General features: G+C 38.8%; 1 pseudogene; it reads left to right on the top strand.

Moving 5' to 3' along the window:
- The first annotated feature begins 1,283 nt into the window (after positions 1–1,283).
- On the top strand, positions 1,284–15,974 carry LOC104239597 (cucumisin-like; annotated as a pseudogene).
- Positions 15,975–17,903: the final 1,929 nt, after the last annotated feature.

The following is a 17,903-nucleotide window of genomic DNA, read 5'->3' as shown; positions in this document are numbered from 1 at the left end:
GAGTTAACAAGAGTTATTCTAATAGAGTTGTCACCACTGATTTACCGATCGATGAAATGTGTAGTAGCATATGAACAAATTTCATTAATCTCAAGTTTGGTGTTCTCCATGTATATAGTTAAAAGGTGGTGAGGTGTGGGCAAGCCAGCCCAGAGTTCTATTTTTTTTTTTCTTTTTTTGGGTTGTGTCTTGCTGGTGAGTAGGGGTGGCAAAATGGTTAAAAGAAAACAGTTGACCACCCATATTATCCATTAAAAAATGGGTTGAATAATGAACGTTTTAAAAACGGGTCAAATATGGATAAAAATCATATTATCCATTTCGAAAATGGATAACTAATGGGTAACCAATGGGTTTAACTTTTACATTTGTAAAGCCTCAAATTGGGGGGTTACTCAAGTTAGGGAGGCTAGCTAAGAACTCTCCCAAAAGTGATCATATGCAAGAAGTCATGGATAATATGATTACCCATATTATCCACCGGTTAACTCGTTTTTTATCCGTATTAAATATGGACCGAGTCGGATAATTTATCTGTTTTTCATACCCTTTTTCGACCCGAACCATATCCGACCCGACCCGCCCGTTTGCCACTCCTACTGGTGAGTGAGAATGAAATTGAAGTTATTTTTGGATAACCTTCCTTATTTTCTAGTTCACTAATACTAGCGTATATTACTCCCTCCGTTCCAGTTTATGTGAACTTATTTCCTTTTTAGGCCGTTCCAAAAAGAATGATCCCTTTTTAAATTTGGAAACAATTTAGCTTAAACTTACAATTCTATCCTTAATGAGAAGCTTTTATAACCACACAAATACTCTGACCCCTTTTTAACTTGTTTAGGACTACAAATTTCAAAAGTCTTCATTTTTTCTTAAACTCTGTGCCCAATCAAACAGCTTCACATAAATTGAAACAAAGGGAGTAGCATTTATTTATGACTTGTAATTATCTCTTAAATGATCTGCCGATGTTGTAAAAGAGCTAAGCTCATTCTCAAACACTAATGTATCATTTTTCCAACATCACTATTACGTGCATTAATTTGAAGCAGGGGCGGAGCCACAGTATTGGTTGCGGGTTCGGCCGAATTCAGTAGCTTTTATTCAAACACTGTAATTGTATTAAAAAATCTAATGAATATACGCAAATTATTAATTTAAAACCCAGTAACTTAAAAGAATTATAATCCCGAACTTATAAAGTTCAAATCGTAGCTCCGCCTCTAAATTTTGAAGGTATCTGACTAATCATGTTTAAGGTACAGGAGTACATTGTGTACATGGGCGACACTCCAAAGGGTGATCTTTCTGCTACATCCATGCACACTAGCATTCTACAAGAGGCTCTTGGGAGGTCAGTGGTCCAGCAAAAAATTTGATCATTACTTGTGTTGGATAAATCGTTAGATTATAGAATAAATTTAATTTAGAATTAAAGACTGTCCATTTCTTCCTTTTTAAGAAATACTTCTTAAATTGCTTATTCGAACAAATTAAGGGGGTTGATTTGGAAATTTAGCCCATGACTTACGTATAAAGCCATGAAATCGAAACTCATCAAACTATGGTTTTAATTACATGCATTAATTCAGCAATGGTAGAGCTTCAGAATGTTTGATGTACAGCTATAAGAGGAGCTTCAATGGCTTTGCTGCCAAACCGACCGAGGAAGAGAAGAAGAGAATCGCAAGTCAATATATAGAATAAGGGAACACTTAATTATAGAACTGTATAGTAAAAGGTTCTTTGTTTTGTCAACCTTGCTTAATTACTGTTGAAAAATATTTCTATATAATCGGGAAATATATATATGGTTGGTAGAAAGAAGAAACTGAATAGAAATTAATTAGTAAGACTTTTTGAGGTGCTAATTAATTGCTTTATTTATCGAATTATTTGCCCTCGCTCATAATATGCTACTAGTTGATGGCAAGTGTTCTCTCAAACAAAATATTGTGAATTCTGAAACTAGCTAGCATTGTCGAGGAATCCATTGAACTATTATTCCAAGTTCGAAAACTCATTTTTTTTAATATGAAAAAGTTTTACTACAAACTCTTAAATTCCTTATTATCTCATCAGAAATTCAGTTGGTCCTGTTTATATAATAGACACCCATTCATGACTGATCTTATCAAGACGAAGTGTCGTCTTTCAACCTTTCATAAAAAGTCACAACATTTCAAATAACACATAAGACATATGTGATTGACATTGCATGTGCACAGCTCAAACAAATCGATCACAATACCAACCCTTCAATCATATTGTCTAAATCAACTTTGTTTATTCACAGATATGGAGGCAGTTGTGTCAGTGTTCCCAAATGGTAGAAAGGAGCTGCATACAACAAGGTCATGGGATTTCCTGGGTTTTCCTCAAGAAGTTATTAGAAGAACAAATGTGGAAAGCGACCTTATTATAGGAATGCTAGACACTGGAATTTGGCCAGAATCAGAAAGTTTCAATGACGAAGATTTTGTTGCTCCCCCAAGCAAGTGGAAGGGCAGTTGTCAGGCCTCAGCTAACTTCACTTGCAATACGTCTAATCAAACACAAAGATTGTCCCCTATTTTTTTTAATGAGTCAAAGTACATGTAATATTCTTCTTTAGTTATTAATGGGTTACGATGAGACTTGATCCATGGTCTCTACTTGCTCTAATACGTGTTGAGAGCATGATTAAGTTAATAAAAATGTGCTCTTTGATGTAAGATTTTGAACGAGATGGTCACACCTATATATATCTGCTACTTACTTTACAACATAATATCGATATTTTTCAGAAAAATCATCGGAGCCAAGTACTATCAAGTCAATGGAGAATTTCCGCCAGGCGACATCCAATCAGCAAGAGACACAGAAGGTCATGGATCACACACGGCATCAACAGCAGCCGGGCGCTCCGTTAGAAGGGCAAGCTTGTACGGTCTTGGCTCAGGAACCGCGAGAGGAGGAGTACCTTCTGCAAGGATAGCTGTATATAAAATATGCTGGTCTGATGGTTGTTCTGATGCAGATATTCTAGCAGCATTTGATGATGCAATTGCAGATGGAGTTGATATAATCTCACTCTCAGTAGGAGGGTCTTTACCTTATGAATACTTTGAAGATTCAATAGCCATAGGAGCTTTCCATTCTATGAAGAATGGAATCCTCACCTCCAATTCTGCAGGCAATTCCGGACCTGATCCGCAAACGGTAACCAACTTGTCCCCTTGGTCTCTCTCTGTTGCTGCGAGTACCATTGACAGGAGATTTGTCACGGAAGTGCAATTAGGAAACGGTGAAGTCTATGAGGTGAGAAATCTTGCCCTAGTTTTTGCTATATATATATATATATATATATATATATATATATGCGCGCGAGATAGAAATATATCGTAAAAACAATGACATTAGATATAAAATATCATAAAAATAATGACATTTGATACAAAATATCAAAAATAATTATGACTTTTACTTTAAAAGTGTAGGTAATTACCGATGTTTACATTTGATGTTGAAAATTTCTCTATATTTTTAATTGTAAAAGTCATTTTTTTGTCTAAAAATATCATTCTTTATATTTAATATATATTACATTTTCTTAACATCTTGCTATAATTACCAATAGAATAGACGAGTTCTCTTATTGTCTATTAGTGTTTAAAAGCTCTTTGGGTCTAGCTCGGGGCTTGCTCCTAAGCAGGGTACTTGCGAAATATCTTGAGGCTCATGTATGAGGCTTAATTTTGTGAGGTTATGCCCCAAACAACCATTTATGCATCCTAAACACATCTATGGCTTAGCACGTGGGGTGCACACAACAGTTTCTACACAAAATATGTGCTAAATTTCCTAAATAATTACTAGTGTTGACCCTCAAAATACTTTGACAAATGAATAATAAAGTTGTATTCATATATAAAAATATGAAGATTGAGACTGATCAAATAACGAGTCATAGTATTACATATTTTCTTACTAATTAAGAATATCGTGAAGGTGATATTATTTGAACATTTCTTCGGCAAAATCAATAGTCGAAATTTAAACATAAACTACTTTTATACTACTAACAAAATACTTTTTGGCTGAAGACAAACTTATATTTTGTTTTTAGTCCATCCCACCCCGTCATTTTTTGGTCCATCCCACCCCATGAGGAGGTTTAATAGTATTCTCACTTATCTTCCATCGTGACTCGAACACTCAATTTACCGGTTGATGGGGGAGGTAATCTACCCTTAGAGTGAGCCTCACTTGGCTTGTTAACTTATACTACTTCAAAGTATTCAAAACTCCTTTTTAACAGAAAGAAAAAAATAAAAACATATTTTTAAAGTTTAGCGAAACATGCTCTTAGTAAACTGTGATTAAGCATGAATGGATGATACAATCAAGCTTAATTAGGTGGAATTCAGTCTTCTAATTTGACTTTACACTTGGTTAACCTTCTCTTGCAGGGGATCTCCATCAACACTTTTGACCTCGAAGACCAGCACCCACTAGTTTATGGTGGAGACGTTCCAAATACTAAGGCAGGGTATAATGGATCTGAATCCAGGTATTTAAGTAGTATTTAGAGTGGAATACATATATATACTCCTTTTATGCATAGAATATCTAAAATATTATTAAAAAATCCGTAAATTAGAGGTACTGTGAAGAAAATTCATTGGACAAAAGTAAGGTTAGAGGCAAAATTGTCCTCTGCGATTGGACTTACAACGGAACAGTTATTGCTGGAGCTGCTGGAGCTATAATGCCGGATAATGGATTCAAAGATGCTGCATTCTCTTTCCCCATATCACCTTCATACTTGAGCACAAATGATGGCAACAATATTTACAATTACCTATATAAAACACGGTATTATTTCTAATTTCAATGAATGACTAAAAAGTAACAAAAGATAAATTATATTCTGATACTATTATAATATTATTATTATTTCTTTAGTAAACCAACCGGAAGAATTTTGAAAAGTAGTGAAAAGTGATCAGAATCTGCCCCTTTTGTTGTTTCATTTTCATCAAGAGGACCCAATCCAATTACAAGTGACATTCTAAAGGTAACATTTGATACCGGTATCATCACCCTAATTCTTGCGTAAACCTTTCGATAATATTTTATGTTTGTCACTAATTTCCAACATTAATTGGATAGGCTGATCTTAGCGCACTAGGAGTCGACATACTAGCAGCTTGGTCTGAGGGTACAACTGTCACAGGTAACCAGGGGCAAACCGAAGACTTTTAAAATATTAAATTTTAAACCCTTAACCATCAAAGAACTCATGGCCTTAAACTCATTATATTCAAATTTTGGATCTGCTTCTGCTTCTGCAGGTAAACAAGGAGACGAACGGGTAGTTCCATACAACATAATTTCCGGCACGTCTATGGCTTGTCCTCATGCTACAGGAGCAGCTGTCTATGTTAAATCATTCAATCCAACATGGTCTCCTGCTGCTATCAAATCTGCTCTAATATGACTACTGGTATAGATTTTTAAGGCACTTCTGGTTCATGTTCATAATTGCAATAAATTGACCTTCTGGGGTGCATGGAACCCAAACATTAATTGTACAAAATAAAAAACATTCAATAAAATAGATAACCTTCCTTTAACTTTTGTATTTCTTCCTTTTGGGTGCAGCAACACCTATGAGCTCCAGTGCAAACACTGAGGCAGAATTCGCATATGGATCTGGTCAAATAAATCCAATAAAGGCTGCCATCCCGGTCTAGTATATGACATGGGAGAAATTGATTACATAAAATTCTTGTGTGGTCAAGGTACAGTACCAAGAATTTGCAAATTATTACAGGGGCAAAGACTTCTTGTACTTCTGAAACCTGTTGGGATAAAAAATAATCTCGCCCAGGAATAATATCCACAGCAAATAATAATAACATAAGAGAGTAACAATGACACCAAATATTTTAGCGGAATAAAATACAATATCCGAGTGGAGCAATATTACCACTATAATATTACAACTCAATAGTGTCAAAAGACTACTACAACTTTGAAAGAAATAACACTCTTTATTTAAAACACCTCACTACAATATTACTACCACTCACCAATTATCTCACAGACAATAATCTGTGGATTACTCTCACTAACTATATGTTGCTTCTCTCTTTATTTTGGTATGTTTTTAACCGAAACAAAGCGCCCTTTTATAGGCAAAGTTGTAACCAAATCAGCCGCCCAACTTGGAAATTTTTTCATTCAAATCAGCCGCCCATGTTTTTTTTTTCAGCAGCCCATTAAATTTTCAAAGCCACCCAATTTGACTTCTTTTTCATCTTTTTCAATGTTTCACTTTTTTCTTTTGGGTCCAACAAATCTCTCCCTTAATTTTGATTTTTCTTCTTCATTCCAAGTCTTGATCTCAATCTTTGAAAATCTTCAAACTTAAGAGCCTTTGTGAAGATATCTGCAACTTGATCATGAGACTTCACATATTTGAGCTCGACTTCCTTCTTCGCAATGCATTCTCTGATGAAGTGATACCTTGTATCTATATGCTTGCTTTGATCATGATACACTGGATTCTTTGCGAGTGCCTGCGCTGATTTGTTATCAATACAAATCTCTGTAGCTTCCATTTGTGGCAAATTGAGCTCCTTTAATAATCTCCTTAGCCAAATAGCATGACAGGTACATGACGTTGCTGCTATATATTTGGCTTCACAAGTCGAGAGAGTAACAATGGACTGTTTCTTTGAACTCCAAGAAATAACATAATCACCCAAGAAAAATACAAAACCAGTTGTACTTTTTATATCATTAATATCTCCCGCATAATCACTATCACAAAATCCCATAAGGTTGAAATCATTAGAAGAAGAATAAAATAACCCAAAATCGATCGTACCTTTTAGGTAACGAAGAATTCTTCTAGTGACCTTCAAGTGAGTAGAGGTAGGAGCCTCCATGAAGCGACTTACTACTCTAACTGCAAAAAGTATATCTGGTCTGGTACAAGTCAAGTACCTCAAACTTCCCACAAGACTTTTGAAGAATGTGGGATCCACTTTTTCTCCTTCATCAAACTTGGACAATTTTGTCCCACTTTCCATCGGTGTGTTCACGGGGTTGCAATCAAGCATGTTGAACTTCTTCAATATCTCCTTTGTATAGCTTTCTTGAGAGATAAAAATTCCATCCTCCATCTGCTTCACTTCTAGGCCCAGGTAATATGACATGGGCCCTACGTCTGTCATCTCGAACTCACGGGACATATCTTTCTTGAAAGCTTCAAACAAACTTGGGTTATTACCCGTGAAAATAAGATCATCAACATAAAGACAAACAATTAAGATATCTCCATTAGTATGAACTTTAAGGTAAAGAGCATATTCATGGAGACAACGAGTAAACCCATTGTCTTGAAAATACTTGTCGATGCAACTATTCCATGCTCGTGGGGCTTGCTTTAATCCATATAAAGCTTTCTTCAACCGCAACACTTTATCTTCATGGTTTTTGACCAAGAAGCCTAATGGTTGTTCAACATAGACTTCTTCTTCAAGATAGCCAATCAAGAAGGCTGACTTGACATCTAGTTGATGAATCTTCCACTTCATTTGTGCCGCCAAAGAGATCAGTAAACGAATAGTCTCCATACGGGCAACAGGTGCATAGAATTCTTCATAATCAATGCCTTGCCTTTGCTTGTAGCCTTTAGCCACAAGTCGTGCCTTGTATTTCTCCACATCTCCATCAGCATTCTTCTTTATTTTGTATACCCATTTCACTCCAATTGCTCGATGACCCTTAGGAAGAGTTGTTATCTCCCAAGTGTTGTTCTTCTCTATTAACTTGATCTCCTCCTCCATGGCTTGTCTCCACCTTTTGTTTGTAACAGCTTCATCAAAGTTCATTGGTTCACTGTCAGCAAAGAGACAACATAAAAAATCAAAATTAGTAACTTCTTCATTTTGAAAACAGTCTCTCTCTCTCTCTCCAGCCTCTCTCAACTCAATCTCTGAGCTGAGTTCTCCATTTTCTGTTCTCAGTCGCTAATCCCTTTTCACCTAGTCTCCTCCAAATCTGTTCATTTTCCATTTTTACTTCTCGTTTTTTTTTTCTCGTTATTTGCTAGTAATCTGTTCTCCCTATCTCTATCTCTCAAAATCTGTATTTTGTCAAAGCAAAGGTTGGATCTTAAAATCGAGTTTTGTTGGAAATCAAGCCCCTTTTGAAAACAACTTTCAGATTACGCCAACTCAAAAAGTAAAGTAAATCAACATTTCAAGAATCGTGCATAATCTAAAAAGATTATATCTTCTCTATTTTTTTATTACTGAGATTAGCTTTTTATCTTTTTCGTTTTTGGGTCATCGTGGATCTAGTTTTCTTGAAGAAAGATTGAATCTTTCTTGTTTTGGGTCATCTGGGATTAAGCTTTCCTTGAAAAGATTGAACTTTGCCTGTTTTTGGTTGTGTGGGATCGAACTTTCTTACCCCTTTAGCTGCATTATACTCTGAATTAACGGCTAGTTTTATATTCTTGATGTATCTGTACATAGGATTTTGTTGGTAAGCTCTGACTTTACAGTGATTTTGTTAGGCTCTTTTGATTCTTCGATCTACTGGTTCATCAAGTTTTTAATTGAGTTTACAGTGATTTTTATCGAGCTCTTTGGATTCACTGATCTACTGCGCAATCGAAATTTTGGCTTGATTTTGCTAATCGTCGGAAGCTATGTCAGGTCCATTAGATTGATTTTCTTGATCAGATTGTATTTGTGTTTGTTATATGCATACTTTTACTATATTTTAAATAATTGATCAGATTGTGCTGGTTTCGATTTGATATTGTTCTACTCCCTTTCTTTTGCTCTACAATCTGTGAAATCCTGATGTTAGTATCTTAGTTTTCTTCTTCTCCTTTCTTGGTACATTTTATATTGTTGGGGCTATACCAGTGGTAGCGGTGATAGCTCCTTCTAGTTTTTGGGTCGTGGTATTTTCTGTATTTTCAGGAATTCTCGGAGTATCGGAGACAAGTTGGGCGCACGAGCACTGGCAAAGGAGAGCAACCTGGGCGAGTGTCAGCAAAGGGCGGTAGGAAGTGGTGCGTGAGCGTACAACTGCATCGAGTACAGCAAATCAGCCACAGGTTTTGTTATCGGGAGTTGGTACCTCCTGTTTTACTGTTTCCCTTTTGGTGTTAGCTAAATTACTGTTACTTTACTTCGCAATAGTTAAACCTTTCAACTAGGATACTAGTTACCACTTGTTTCCTTCTAGTTTGATTTGCGTACGTTGTGCACTAGCGAGTCTTCTCTAGATTGTTGTAGGTGTAGTTGCTGCAGTCTGGGATGATAGAATAAGGGCATGTCCTTGGGTGGGGCAGAGTGTGGGGCTGGGGTTAGGGGGTGGGTCGGGTAGCAGGGAAGGTAGAGGGGGCAAGGGAGCCTATAGGTTGAGAATCGGGTCATGGAACATAGGTTCACTAACGACTAAATCCATAGAGTTGGCGAAAATCCTGCAGAAGAGGAAGATTGATATAGCGTGTGTCCAGGAGACTAGGTGGGTCAGATCGAGGGCGAAAAACGTGGATGGGTATAAGTTGTGGTACTCTGGTGTCCTGAGGGGTAAGAATGGAGTGGGTATCCTGGTAGATAGTCATCTTAGAGAGTCCGTGGTAGAGGTCAGGCGGGTGAATGATAGACTAATGACTATTAAGTTGGTGGTGGGTGAGGGTACTTTAAATGTTGTTAGCGCGTACGCACCGCAAGCAGGCTTGGATGAGGATATTAAGAGGCGCTTTTGGGAGGGGTTGGATGAGATTGTTCGTAGTATACCGCCTTCTGAGTTCATAGGAGGAGATTTCAATGGTCATATTGGGTCATCTGCAGGTGGGTACACTGAGGTGCGTGGCGGCTTTGGTTTCGGAGAGCGGAACGGAGGGGGCATTGCGCTGTTGGACTTTGCCAAGGCTTTCGATCTAGTCATTGAGAACTCGAGTTTTACGAAGCAGGATGAACATTTGGTTACTTACCAAAGTTCGGTGGCGAAGACTCAGATTGACTATCTCCTCCTCAAGAGATGCGATAGAAGGTTGTGCGAGGACTGCAAGGTTATCCCAGGTGAGACCCTCTCAATGCAGCATAGGCTTTTGGTGATGGACATTTGTATTAGGATAAGGAGGAAGAAGAGGTCAGTACAAGGATGCCTCAGGATTAGGTGGGGCGCCTTAACTAAGGATAAAGCTAAGGAGTTGGAAGGAAGGTTATCGGCAATGAGAGTTTGGAGAAGTAGTGGGGACGCAAACACAATGTGGTCCACGATGGCGGACTGTATAAGAAAGGCGGCGAGAGAGGTGTTAGGGATATCTACGGGCCACAATGGTGGCCACAAAGGAGATTGGTGGTGGAATGCAGTTGTCCAAGGTAAAATGGAAGCAAAGAAGGCGGCTTACCTGTGGTTAGTAGGGAGCACTGACGAGGAGGAGAAAAGAGAGAACAGTCAAAGGTATAAGGTAGCTAGGAAGGAGGCAAAGATGGTAGTGACGGAGGCTAAGACGACAGCTTTTGCTCGTCTGTATGAGGAAATAAGGAACAAAGGCGGGGAGAAGAAGTTATTCCGACTCGCTAAGGCGAGAGAGAGGACAACTCGAGATTTGGACCAAGTGAGGTGCATAAAAGATGACGACGGCAAAGTTTTGATGGGAGATGACCAGATTAAGAGGAGGTGGTAGACCTACTTTCATAAACTTCTAAGTGAAGAAGGGGATCAAGATATTAGACTTGGGGAATCGAGGAATGCCGACAATCACCATGAATTAAGTGATTGTAGGGACATTGAGATCGATGAAGTCATGGAGGCAATGCGTAAGATGAGAAGGGGCAGAGCTACCGGGCCAGACGAAATTCCGGTTGAACTGTGGAGGTGTATAGGTAGAGCAGGCTTGGAATGGCTTACTACATTGTTTAGTGTTATATTCAAGACTAATAGGATGCCTGAAGAGTGGAGGTGGAGTACAATGGTCCCGTTGTATAAGAACAAAGGTGATGTCCAGAGCTGTAACAAATATAGGGGCATCAAATTACTAAGTCATACCATGAAAGCTTGGGAGAGAGTGGTAGAAATGAGAGTGCGAAGGACGGTGTCTATTTCAGACAACCAGTTTGGGTTCATGCCGGGGCGATCTACCACAGAAGCTATCCACCTTATTAGGAGGATGGTGGAACAATACAGGGATAGGAAGAAGGATCTTCACATGGTGTTTATTGATTTGGAGAAAGAGTACGATAGGGTTCCTAGGGAGGTCTTATGGAGATGTTTAGAGGATAAAGGGGTCCCGATTGACTATATTAGGGTAATTAAAGATATGTATGATGGAGCTAAGACTCGGGTTAGGACAGTAGGAGGCGACTCTGAACATTTTCCAGTTATTATGGGGTTGCACCAAGGGTCTGCGCTCAGCCCATTCCTATTTGCCCTGGTGATGGATGCACTGACTCATCATATTCAAGGGGAGGTGCCATGGTGCATGCTATTTGCTGATGACATTATTCTAATTGACGAGACACGAGGCGGCGTCAACGAGAGGCTAGAGATTTGGAGACATGCTCTTGAGTCTAAAGGTTTCAAGTTGAGCAGGACGAAGACGGAATACCTCGAGTGCAAATTTGGAGTTGAGCCGACGGAAGCGGGAGTTGAAGTGAGGCTTGACTCTCAAGTCATTCCCAAGAGGGGTAGTTTCAAGTACCTTGGATCGGTTATTCAGGGGATCGGGGAGATTGACGAGGATGTCACACACCGTATAGGGGTGGGGTGGATGAAGTGGAGGTTAGCGTCGGGAGTCTTGTGTGACAAGAAAGTGCCACCGTTACTAAAAGGTAAGTTTTATAGAGCAGTGGTTAGGCCTGCCATGTTATATGGAACTGAATGTTGGCCGGTAAAGAACTCACACATCCAGAAGATGAAAGTAGCAGAGATGAGGATGTTGAGGTGGATGTGCGGGCATACAAGGATGGATAAGATTAGGAATGAAGATATTCGAGAGAAGGTGGGTGTGGCCCCCATGGAGGACAAGATGCGGGAAGTAAGACTCAGATGGTTCGGGCACATTCAGAGGAGGAGCACTGATGCACCGGTGAGGAGGTGTGAGCGACTGGCTGTAGTGGGCACGCGGAGAGGTAGAGGACGACCTAAGAAGTATTGGGGAGAGGTGATCAGACAGGACATGGCGCGACTTAGGATTACTGAGGACATGGCCCTTGACAGGGAATTATGGAGGTCGAGTATTAAGGTTGTAGGTTAGGGGAGAGTTGTAAATATTTCTACAGCACAATAGAGTGAGACTAGCCAGTTAGGAGTTAGACTAAGAATGTCATTGGTCGTTTATTGATGCAGGGCTTTACCTGCTAGTTTTACTATACCAGCCATCTTTTTCGTATTTCGTATTCTGTATTTCATATCTCTTGTATTGCTGTTATTTTATTATGCATTTTATGGTACTAATATATCGGCTCCTGTTGCTTTTTGAGCCGAGGGTCTCCTGGAAACAACCTCTCTACCCTTCGGGGTAGGGGTAAAGTCTGCGTACATATTACCCTCCCCAGACCCCATTTGTGGGATTATACTGGGTCGTTGTTGTTGTTGTTGTTGTTGTTGTTGTAACTTCTTCTGTGTCCTCATAGAGCTCTTGAATGCTCCTTGTCCTTTGCGGTTGTTCATTTGAACCTTCTTGAGAAGAGGGAGATGCAACATTTGTTGGAGAAGGAGGTGGAGTTGTGTCCTGCACAGGTTCCACGGTCTCTGGTTCTTCTTCATCGCCAAAGTATGGAATAAAATCATATGAAGTTTCTTCCTCAGCTTCCCAATTCCATGCCAATTCTTCATCAAATTCAGCATCACGACTTACCACTACCTTGCCGCTGCTTGGGTTGTATAGCTTGTAGCCTTTTGAACTCGTATCATAGCCAACAAACACATGCTTGACACTTCGATCGTCAAGCTTCGCTCTCCCTTGATGTGGCACATGAGCATAGGCTATGCTCCCAAAGATTCTTAAGTGCTTGACACTTGGCTTTCTTCCACTCCATGCTTCTTGAGGGGTTTGATCTCTAACATTTCTTGTTGGAGACCTGTTATTCAAATAAACTCACAAGAAACAGCTTCGGCCCAAAATTCCTTAGGCATACTTTTAGCTTTCAACATATATCTAGCCATATTAAGAATCGTTCGATTCCTTCTCTCTGCAACACCATTTTGTTGAGGTGAATAAGGTACCGTTAGAGGGCGACGAATTCCATGAAGTTGACAGAAGTCATTAAATTCGTTTGAGGTAAATTCCCCTCCTCTATCGGACCTTAGAGCTTTAATTTCATAGTCACTTTCTTTCTCTACAAGTACTTTGAAATTTTTAAAAGCAGCAAAAGCTTCAGATTTTTGGTTCAAGAAATAAACCCAAGTCTTTCTACTAAAGTCATCAATGAAAAGCAGAAAGTATTTTCTTTTACCAAAAGAAGGTGGATTGATTGGTCCACACACATCAGTGTGGACAAGCTGGAGCGGCTTGGTTGATCTTGACATGGCCTCCTTTGGAAAACTCCTCCTTGCATGTTTCCCAAGAAGACAAGCTTCACACAATTGATTTGGATGGTTGATTGATGGTATCCCATGTACCATGTTCTTTTCTCCCATTGATTTGAGCGCTTCAAAATTTAAGTGCCCAAATCGCATGTGCCAACACCATGATTCATCTTGCACATTAGCCTTCAAACACTTTGCATCAATTGTTTTAAGATTCAGAGAAAACAATCTATTCTTTGCCATATGCACTTTAGCAATTAGAATTCCACTTGAATCTCTAAGCCAAAGATGCATATTTTTCATGTGGATGTCATATTCCTTTTCAAGAAGTTGGCCCAAACTTAAAATATTACTTTTTAATTTTGGCACATAATAAACATCTTGAATTAACTTGTGACTATCATCTTTAAAAGAGATCAGAATCGTACATATCCCTTCGATTTGAACCTTTGAGGTATCTCCAAAGGACACATTACCTCTCACTATTTTATTGATCTCCACAAACTTCTCTTTGCATCCACACATATGATTGCTTGCTCCATTGTCCAAATACCACGAGCTGCAATCATCTTTGTCTTCTTCCTTGAGTGCCATCAACAACGTTGACTCATTTTCTTCTTTCTTGTCGTCAACAAGGTTAGCCTTTTCTTCAACATTTCTACGACATTCCCAAGAGTAATGGCCAAATTTATGACAATTATAACATTTAATTTTTGATTTTTCATACCTTTGTCCATTATTTTCTTGGTAGTATCCACATCCTCTTCCTCCTCTTTGTCCACGACCACGACCTCTGAATGTTTGGTGGATGTTAACTTCATTGTTGAAGTTGTTACCATTACTTCTTCCTCTTCCATGACCTTCTCGACCTCGGCCTTGTCCTCGTCCGTTTCCTCGATAGCTTGTTTCACCTCCATAATCCTTGAAGGATGCCTGAGTTTTAAGAAGTTGCTCCAATGGCACTTCTTGTCTCCTTTTGATCTTTTCTTCGTGGGCCTGTAAAGAACCTTCCAATTGCTCCACCATCATAGAGTCTAAATCTTTAGACTCCTCAATAGCACACACCACAAAATCAAATTTAGGTGTTAAAGTGCGAAGGATCTTTTCTACCATACGGACATCTTCTGTGTCCTCCCGTATCTTCTTAGTTGATTTACAACAGCCTTCACTTTTGAAAATAATCCGAGATGCATTCGGATTCTTTCATTTTTAAAGCTTCAAAATCAGCCCTTAGAGTTTGAAGTTTTACCTTTTTCACCTTGTCAACTCCTTGAAGAGAATTTTGTAAAATCTCTCAAGCTTCCTTTGAGGTGGTAGCATCTGCCACCTTCTCAAACATGGCATCATCCAAACATTGGTGGATGAGCGTGAGGGCTTGTTGATCCTTCTTCCTTGTCTTTGCCAAGACCTCTTTTTCATTTTGGGGCAGAGCTTCTTCATTATCGGGTTTTGCATACCCTCTGTCTACGATTTTTCAAACATCCTGAGAGCCAAGGATGGCTTTCATACGTAGACACCATTTCTCATAATTATCTTTTGTCAGACGGGGGTGCTAAAAAGATAGCGGACCATTATTTGTCATGGCTCTGATACCACGTTGTTGGGATAAAAAATAATCTCGCCCAGGAATAATATCCACAGCAAATAATAATAATACAAGAGAGTAATAATGACATCAAATATTTTAGCGGGATAAAATACAATACCCGAGTGGAGCACTATTACCACTATAATATTGCAACTCAGTAGTGTCAAGAGATTACTACAACTTTGAAAGAAATAACACACTTTATTTAAAACACCTCACTACAATATTACTATCACTCACTAATTATCTCACAGACAATAATCTGTGGATTACTCTCACTAACTATATGTTGCTTCTCTCTTTATTTTGGTGTGTTTTTAACCGAAACAAAGCGCCCTTTTATAGGCAAAGTTGTAACCAAATCAGCCACCCAACTTGGAAATTTTTCCATTCAAATCAGCTGCCCATGTTTTTTTTTCAACAGCCCGTTAAATTTTCAAAGCCACCCAATTTGACTTCTTTTTCATCTTTTTCAATGTTTCACTTTTTTTTTGGGTCCTACAAAACCAATATAACTGTTTGGGATCTAAACTATCCCTCTTTCACAATTTCCTCTTCGAAACACACAAAGATCACCCGAGTATTTCATAGGATCGTCACCAACGTTGGTACGCCAGTTTCAACTTACGAGGCAACTGTTGTAGCACCTGAGGGACTCACCGTTCGAGTAGAACCGCGTATTCTTTCGTTCAGATCATTGGGGCAGAAGCAATCATTCGTGGTGTCAGTGACGGCAGAGATAACTGACTCTATGATATCAGGTTCATTGGTGTGGGATGACGGGGTACATCTAGTTAGGAGTTCTGTTGTTGCTTATGCTTCTAATTGAAGCTTCAGAATACAAATTTATATTTTTTTCCTATTCCTTTGATCTATATTCATATTGTAATTTCTAACCTCAAGATAAGACATCTCCAACCCTAACACCAAATTTCACACCAAAATGGCGTAACACCAAATTTACTCCAACCATTACACTATTTTTTTACACCAAAAAAGAATATTTCTTCTCTCTCTTCTATATTATATTATTATCTTCTAATTAAATTTCAGTTTTTATTTCCTTCAAACAAATTCTATCTTTTTTCTTTTTTCCATATTCATCATATATAATTCACATTCACCACTTATATAATCATTTATTACAAAATTATTTTAAAGGATAAATTAACTAAAAGTGAAATCATTGATAAAAGATAATTAAATAAATATTACATCATAGTCAAATTTAATTTAAGTACCACATAAATATTCAACTTTCGCCTCTATTCTCCCATAAATGCTCGATAACTGCATTACGAAGTGCGAAATGCGCATCTTCGTGAATTTTTGCGACAAGAACAAAAACGAATAATCGATAAAAGAAGACAGCAATTTCAACAACCCCAAGCACAAAAATCTTCTACCCCGTTCTCTCAGTTTTTTGGTAATTTTGATGCATCTGAAAATGACATAGGGGATTACTAAACTTATGTTTTATGTTTTTAATGTATCCTCCTTCGATGTACTTTAATTATAATGTATTTGATTTTATGTATTGTTAAATTTTTTTTAAAATTTAGTTTTTACTGTGAGCACGTGATTTTTGTTTTTTGCGCGACAGTCGCTCCAAAAGAATAAAAATTGGTCCTGCTGTACAATTTTTGGATTTCTGTGCGGCACTTTGTTTATTTATTTGTGACTTTGGCCCGTTTTTATTTATTTACATTATTAAAACAAAATTCAAAAAATGTGTACGTGTCATGCATAATCTGAACCGTAACATGGTTTAAATAGAAAAGCATAAACAAGCATCTTTGTCCGTGATTTTGTTTTGTTTAATTTTACCTGTTTTGAATTATTTTAATGTGTGTGCAAATAGTTGTATTAGGTGTTTATTTTAATTTGATTTTACTTAGTTTTGTATTTTCATAATAAAAGAAAAAGAAAAAAAAGAGAAAAAAAGGGGGCCCTTCCCTTCCGGACTTGGGCCAATTTTAACAAAATTGGCCCAAACAAACAGCCCAAACCCAGGCCTACCCGGTCCAGACCACCTGATACCCAGGGCGTCCAAACGACGCCGTTTTAGTCTAGTGTGATCTGGGCCGTTGATCTCAGATTGATCAACGGCCAAGATCACTTCCCCACAACCCACTGAGGAACCCGACCCGTTTTCACCCGGGCCAACCCAAAACCCTTTACCCTCAAAACGACACCGTTCCACTTAAGACCATCAGATCCAAGTCATTGATTTCAGTTGATCCAACGGCTGAGATCAACCCACCCATTCCATATATAAACCCTTTAACCTTACCCTGCCCCCCATCCGACACCCCAGCCTCCGTCTTCAACCTCATCCCCATCAAACCCTAGAGCCGCCCCTGTATCCCCTACCATGAAAACCGGCGGCATGAACGCCGGTGACCTTCACCTTAACACCATAGAACCCCCTCACCACCCTGAACATAGACCTGTTGACCGCTTAGTTCGAATCATCCCCTAGGTCCTCGAATCTTCATTTGAAGATTCGAGTCAAAACTCGGTTTACACCAACCAACCCCAGCTTCACACCAGACACTCCCCAGACCCTCCTCGTGACCAAACCATACTTGGTTTGGTCCGAATCTGATCAGGGAAGCATGAATCCCAGATCTGAGTTTTGGAACTTTGTAGTTCTTCATCACTGGTCCATGTCAGTCCGAGCCACAGAGATTAAGGTCTAATGGACCTTAATCGAAGTGTTTCTCATCTAAGAAACACTTCGATTAAAGTCCGTTCA

Source organism: Nicotiana sylvestris, chromosome 5 (genome assembly GCF_000393655.2).
Source record: "Nicotiana sylvestris chromosome 5, ASM39365v2, whole genome shotgun sequence".
In the NCBI taxonomy this organism is placed as follows: domain Eukaryota; kingdom Viridiplantae; phylum Streptophyta; class Magnoliopsida; order Solanales; family Solanaceae; genus Nicotiana; species Nicotiana sylvestris.
Note: the sequence above shows the minus strand (reverse complement) of the source record. Positions and strands in the feature narration are given on the sequence as shown.